This window comes from Tachysurus vachellii, chromosome 14 (assembly GCF_030014155.1).
Source record: "Tachysurus vachellii isolate PV-2020 chromosome 14, HZAU_Pvac_v1, whole genome shotgun sequence".
Taxonomy (NCBI): Eukaryota; Metazoa; Chordata; class Actinopteri; order Siluriformes; family Bagridae; genus Tachysurus; species Tachysurus vachellii.
Window position 1 is genome coordinate 13,090,699 of NC_083473.1, and position 8,118 is coordinate 13,098,816.

The window sequence follows — 8,118 nt, forward strand, 5'->3', positions numbered from 1 at the left end:
ATCCCACTGAATGAAGGCTGCTTCACTGACGACCGAGTGTGTGTCGTTCACACTCCTCCTCCTCCTCCTCCTTCTTCACCTTTTCTGTATTTTGCCCTCTCTCACACACACGTTTTGTCTCTTTTTGAAACACTTTTTGAATGTTTCACTTCTTTCACACATTCAGTATGTGTTGTTCTTTTTTCCCATGTAATTATATTTAGTTCACATGATTCACATTTGTTTATTGAAATTCACATGTGCAAGGTGTAATGCACCTTAACATGCTTCTATGTGATTGCATACATCATTACTCACATAAAAACATGTGAAAAACATATGTTCAGCTGTGGAATATGTGTGAAAACTATTACCTGATGCATGAGGGTTTTTTATTCCATCATATGTAAAGATGTACATTAAATACATTATGTTCATATATATTCATATTTAAAAATATACTACAGTTAAGAAACATGGGTCCTCAGATATGGGGTAATCCATGGAGCTCTGTGCTCAACAATCCCAATGAATGAATGCTGCTTCTCTGACGACCGAGTGTGTGTCATTCACACACCTCCTCCTCCTCCTCCTCCTCCTCCTCCTTCTTCACCTTTTCTGTATTTTGCTCTCTCTCTCAAACACTTTTTGTCTCCCTCTCTGTCTGTAACAGGTGATGTTACTAATAGGCAATCACCTGAAGATCAAGCTATGTCCTTTAATATCAATGTGCTTTTATAAACCTTTAAAATTCCAGGAAAACCTATAATAATAATAAAAACAAGAATATTTAATATAGAATGATCCATATTATTATTAGGATAATAAAGGTACATTTCTTCTGAGCACTCTGAGTGTATAGTTGTGTGTGTGTGTGTGTGTGTGTGTGTGTGTGTGTGTGTGTGTGTGTGTGTGTGTGTGTGTGCATTATTATTATTAATATTAACAGACATTTTCAATGTCTGAACCCAAAAACATTCATAGACAGTATTTATGCACATTTGATGAAATAATAAAGCATCCTTCAATGCTACTGAAACATACACGTTGAAGCCTAAACCTATATAAGCCATGTGGTGAGCTGTGTAACGAGGAGCTGATGATGATCACACTGCTATTTTGAGACTGTGAAGTCATAACATTTTGTAGAAAGCTGCTAAAAAACAGAGGGCTTCATTTTCAGACACAAAACTGACTAAATAAAAGAGAATAAAAGAGAATAAAGATATGATTTTACCTTCAATAGTACTGCTTCTCTGGCATGCTGACAGAGGATATCAGTCAGAATGAATTGTGTGAGATGATATGGAAGAAGATTCATTATAGAGTCAAATCTCAAACCTCATCAGGTTTTTTCTTTATATTTCATCTTATATATATATATATATATATATATATATATATATATATATATATATATATATATATATATATATATATTATCTTATATATATATATATATATATATATATTATCTTATCATGGAGTAAATGATAGTAGTAGTTCCAATCTGCCATCTTGGATGACAAGCCTAAAAAATCTAATGTGCTTTACAGTGCAGTTTGGTTTTCATACATATTCCACAGCTGAACATATATTTTTCACGTTTTTATGTGAGTAATGATGTATGCAATCACATAGAAACATGTTAAGGTGCATTACACCTTGCACATGTGAATTTCAATAAACAAATGTGAATTATGTGAACTAAATATAATTACATGGGAAAAAAGAACAACACATACTGAATGTGTGAAAAAAAGACGTGTTGAAAAAAGTGAAAAATTCAAATGTGGAAAACGTGTGAAACATAAGGTGTAATATTCACATGAGGATTGTGTAATTATTTAGAGGAAGTTGGTATCTTTTCACTAAATGGTGCTAAATTATTTTAAATGAGCTCATTTGAAATAAACTGATATTACCTGATGCATGAGGGTTTTTTATTCCATCATATGTAAAGATGTACATTAAATACATTATGTTCATATATATTCATATTTAAAAATATATTACAGTTAAGAAACATGGGTCCCCAGTAAATGCCATAATCTGGGTTTGGGATTAAATCCAATAAGAATTGCTCTTTGTCTTGTTATAATGTTATATTATACAATGTCTATTTCCTGTCCACTAATTTGATAGGTTGAGCAGCGTTCCAACAGTATTTATGTCTCCTAAAACCGCACTGTGTGCACACTATTTGTCTGTGTTTAAGCCATTCAATTTCACTTCCTAACTCAAAACCTCCCATCACTAAACATGCCAAGTAATAGAAATATATTTCCAGAAATATAATTTTTGTCTTAAAATATGGAAGCTTGTGAGATGAAGGTGAAAAGAAAAAACTATGCCAGTTTTTCCAGATGCACCTTTAACCGTAATGTTCAAATCGATGTGTGTTGCCTAGGCATGTAGCCAACATGCTATAAATTAAGTGCAGCTTCTTCAGGATCTGTTTTAGCTTGCAAAGCAAAAATACCAGAAAATCTGGCTACAGCATATGTGTAATGTCATTTAATAAATCAATTCCTTGTTTGTAGAACTATTATATAAAAGAAATATCACACTAGCCAAATCACAGCTGTGCTAATATTCAATATAACTGCATGGTGCTCGTGTGATATATGGCTTAATTGATCTAAAGGCCTTCATTCCGGACAGTCTCTGTGGAAGAATTGTGGATTTGGATTCTGGGTTTTTTTTTTTTTCAGTCATCAAATACAGGTATGAGATGATTATACAAGCTTTGTTATGTCTGTTTAGTCCTGATAATGATGTTGTGTTGCATCTCTGAGAAAGGCTCTCTTCTCGTTAGACTTGTCACACTTCACGGCCTCAAGATGACAGCTTCCCTCCAGGTGTTGCTATGTTACTATGTACTGTTTCACAGATGTTTTAGAGAAAAAATTTTTAGATTTACTAACAAGGTTTGCTGTCAAGGATAAATCACTTAGATAATGACGGAATTAAGAGAATCCTTTTTTTATGTAAAACCCTTTTTTGTGATCATTAGTTGAAAGGCAGAATTGTGGGAAAGACAAGTTTTTGTTATCACTCAGTTTATAGAAGCTAGAAACTGTCGGCGTCTCTCGTTATCTTTGTTAAATAACACTTAGAAAAATAAATCTGTTTATTATTAGCCTTTGATTGTGAGGAAAGTCCACCAAAGTCCCTGTGTATGAGCTGTTACTATGGAAACAATTCATTAAAACAAGTGCATTAATATAATCCTACCACTTCAATTATATGTATACTATGAATATGAATACTGCTATTAAGCTGCTATTATTTTTTTATTTGAGAATATAGGCATATATTAATAGATTTTATATCTAATTCTGGATAAGAGACAGTGTAGAGACATGGATAGCATTTTACTAGGCAGTAAGCATGATTTTGCCTTCTCTTTTAATCCTTGGATGAGCTCAAAATAAAATTAACTTCAATCACACTTATCGAAAGCTGATGTCAGCATGCTAAATTGACTAATCCAGTGTGGGTGCATGTGTAAGCGAGGCACAATGTAGGATTAATGTTATAGCATCTTGTGGTGCACTAATGCAGCTCGATCATTCCAGTGAAAAGCAGCAACTCTGCCCCAAGCGTGTTTAATCCTTAATAAAGCAGCAAAGCCCAAGGCCTCTCATGGGAGCAGCATGGGTGATGGGCAGCAGGCACACAGATTGAACCGTCACCTCAGGTCTGTGATAATAGTAAAGGCAAAAATAGCTGCCTTTCTAAATGGTGCTGGTTCCTCATTACCGTCTAGAAGGTTAACGGGTCTGGGGTGAGCGAGGAGGTTTGGGATTTCACGTGATGCACGTTCGTTTGATTCCACATACTGTAAATTCTGAAGCAGTTAACAGATGAAACTGTCAGCAGTGTGCACATATTAAACCTCTGAATATTAGTGAATATTGAATGTGGATCATGATTTATCTTCTTTTTCTTGGAAATCAGATTCAGCTGTGGTCTCTAAGGTTACAATCACAAACAAGCCGTCTCGGAATGCAGCAAGCTCTAGACACAAGGCTCTATAAATTATGGTGTCTTTTTGCTCGCTCTGCTTGGTAGTTAAGCTTCCATCAGTCAACCGTGAATGATGACAAAATTATACTCATACGAGCATCTATATTTACATATTAAATACAATAATCTAGTCAAACTGCACATTTTATTTGAGTGAAAAATGAAGTGAAGACATAATCAGCAACTTACAGCATTTAACATTATCAACAAGTCAAACCCAAGAGCAGTTTTATTTCAGACCATGTATTAATCAAACTCCAAGAAACACCAAGATTCACAGATGAGGAGCTAATAATATTTAAAGAATGGCACTTTTTCCTGGAGTATCAATGTGTCTGTCATAGCTGCAGAAAAAATGTGCAAGAAAAAAACGCTAACAAACACTGGTGCTTCTCATAGTGACTCAAAGACAAAATGGGTTTATACCCAAATAGGTAAATAAATACGTTTCTAATATTCTTTGTGTACAACAGATATTTTATTTTAAACTTATATTTCAGTTCCCAGCTCTGACTGTGTGTGTGCAGAGTTTGCATGTTCTCACTGTGCTTTGGGAGCACTCCATGTTCCTTCCTAGTCCAAAGACAAGTGAGTTGCCAGTCAGTAGAGGGTGACTGGCAACTCAAAACTGTCCATAGTGTGTGTGTGTGTGTGTGTGTGTGTGTGTGTGTGTGTGTGTGTGTGTGTGTGTGTGTGTGTGCACTGAATTTGGCTGGGTGTCTCACACTTTGTGTCGCCTAGGATAGAATCCAAGATAGATTCTCCATGACCCTGTGTAGGATCTTTGTATTATAACCTTATTTCTCCCTTAATATTTATTTCCCATAAATAATCAACATTAAAACTTAATAAAATAATACAACATAAAATCAACAGCCCTTGAGGGCAAGATATGTCTGGCCTTGCACCATATCCATATCAGATATGTTATCCTGGTTGTGTAGCAGTCTGTTTGTCGGAAAAAGGTTCAAGGTTGCGATGGGTAAATTTGGCAATTAGCCAAAGAAATGTTTACTAAAATGTTTACTGTTTAACCCTAACCCTAACCCTAACCCCACACTTTCACAACTCACAGAAATCAAATGGCTCCATTTAAACCTGAAGTGATGGGAAAAAAATCGTATGCCTAAATTTATCACAAATCTGATTTACTTCAGAATTGTGTAGACACAAAAATGTGTTCGAATCAGACCTGGGCTACTTTCATATCAGAGTTCATGTGGCTTTTCCCAATGTACTCTAATGTGGAGCTCATGTCACAATCATTGTCATCATCCAGTGTTAGCAAAGAATTTGGTCATTTTATTGCTAGTTGAAAAGGAAACAAATAAAAGCAAGAAGCATTCAAAACATATACAATATTAGGCATGTAAGTACATTCACGCCAAAGACAGATACTGCCTCATTTAGGGTTACAAATGTGAACCTATATATATTGGCATGTAAACCCAGCCTTTGGCTTTCTGTGCAAAACACCCACACACCCAACATTCCTGTCAATACACATGGCCTATCCACTTATCCCATATATAAAAATATGTGTATAAATAAATGTATTGTTAGGTTGCGCACTGCAACTGCCTCGGCTTGATGTCGCTCAGCAGTGCACTTCAGATACATCTGCACATATCTGCACTTTACACCACATTCAGCTCATACATTTTTATGCCATTTTTCTTTTATATCTTTTATTGGAATATTTTCCATTTCTTCTATTTTTATTTAAGTAAATTCAATTTTATGCTAATTTTTTTATCTATGTCACCAGAGAGCTGGAAAAGGCATTTCACTGCATTTTGCACTCTCTATGGTTGTGTGTGACCAATAAAATGTAATTTGGTTGCTTTGATTTGATTTGCTTCAATTTGATTTCATCAAATGAACTCTCACGAAAGACAGGTCCAGTCTGAGAAAAAAGATATTGTGCAATGAAGCTTGTGGACAGGCTTTAATCAATTTGTTGTCTATAATGTTCCATAGCATGATGGACATAAAAACCTAATCAAGTCAGTTTGTAATCAGATACCTGCTTTCAAAATGAAAATGCCCAATACATTTTGAATGTTATCTTTAAATGGAATTTTCTCTCATTTTTTCCTTTTTTCCTCTCTTCGGATTGTGGGGAAAAAAATCAAAATACTAGAACCTTACTAGTAATTCAAATATATAAATTATAGGAATAGGAAATCTGTTTTCATAATTATATATAGTTGAAAATGTCAAAATTGTGAAGGCCACCACATGTATTACGATAACCGTTTCCGAAGCAGCTCAGTGATCACAGTGTGTACTTGTGTAGTTGTTTTTCTTGAGAAAATTTTATAGCCTTTATGCTTCCGATTCCCAGCGCAGTTGCTCCCTGCAAATCACTGGGTCAACTTAAGGCTCTCAACCAATCAGGTGAATGAGAAGTTAGCTTCTGCTCAGTCACTAATGATGCCCTATGAGTTAATGGAGCGTGAGAAGAAGCTGCATTTCAATGGCACTGGAAAAGCTTTTTCTCACTTTGCCTGACATGTTTAAAGATTCTGTAGAATTGCCTGTAAAATAAAGAGGTACCACAACAAGAGGGTGCAGGGCACACCGGCTCCCAAGTGAAATCACCTCCAACAGCAAATCGTTTGCACAAGTCTTAATTGTCAAGGAATGGGAAAAAATGTTCGATCCAAATGCCCAAGAGGGCTTTGCCTTAGTATCAAACAGAGCATTGGACATGCTCAGACAAACACTAAATCCTGAGAATCATACGTCACCATGTGTGTGTGTTTGTGTGTGTGAGGGGCTATACTTGTGAGTGGGGGAAGGGTACGTGCCCCAAGACAAAGGGTTCCATCTCTCTCTCTCTCTCTCTCTCTCTCTCTCTCTCTCTCTCTCTCTCTCTCTCTCTCACACACACACACACACACACACACACACAAACTGTATTCACAGCATCAGTTCATGGTAGAAGCTTTCATCTCTGTGTGCATCTTTCCGGAAAGGGGATTCAGTACAGAAGGATCTAATCCTGTACCACCTGAGAATGATTGGTGTGTGTGTCTGAGTGTGTGTGTGTGTGTGTAAAGTTGTATGTTTGTGAGGACAATCATGTGTGGTTTGATTTTTATATATTCATGGGTAAATGGTTCTGATTCCTTTGTGTGTGGATGACGGTTTGCCTGTAGCACCTTCTACAGAACCTCATAACAATCTAAAAAGCTATAAGGAAATTTGAATTTATTATTTCTTTTCATGGTCATTAATAGTTCATGATCATTCATAGTTGTGGATGCAACCATTTTTCAAAATATTGCTTTTTTATGTGTTTAAATTGTAAATAACAGACATACAATTGGCTGTACAGCACAGTGACTAGCATTGCATATGGATGCCAGTTTATTAGGTACAACCACCTTGCTACCAGCAACCATGCAAGTCACTTTGCATGAATAGAGTAACTGACCATCTGACCTTTTCACATTGGACAGTTAGTCAGTACTGAATAAAGGGTTATCATTTGTATTTAGGTGGACAGCAGTGTTACTGACATGGTAGTGTAGGTACCAGTTCTATAAGTGTAGGGTTTTTTAAACAAGTTGCATCACACATGGAAAAAATAAGATTTCTTGATGACATGGCAAGATAAAATCCAAGCCAATGACTAATAAAGTTACTATTATATGCACACATATAGCAAGGATTCCACCAACCAAATAAAGGTAAATTGTTTCTGATAAAAGACCCAAACGCAGACAAAAAAACTGATTACTGTCTTATGTCAAATATAATATAATACATGGTAGATAAAGTAATAGCACAACAAAGACAAGTTAGCTGTGGAAGTGATTAGATTACAGACATACCACAGATTATGATTCTCTAAAACAAACTTGAAGCATTATGGCCATCTAGTGGTCATGCACTTTGTTTTTTGTAATAATGTAAGCAGTTAAACAACGCCAGATGAATCCTTTTTTCCAGAGTAGTCTTCATTAAAAACTAGTACAAGGTAGAAGCATAAGGCTGAAAGAGTTAGCACAAAGAGTTAGCACAGCATTGCAACAGGTACAAATTGAGGTTTTTAATATATGTATATGCAGGGCTCTCAAGTTTTGAAGACACTTGACA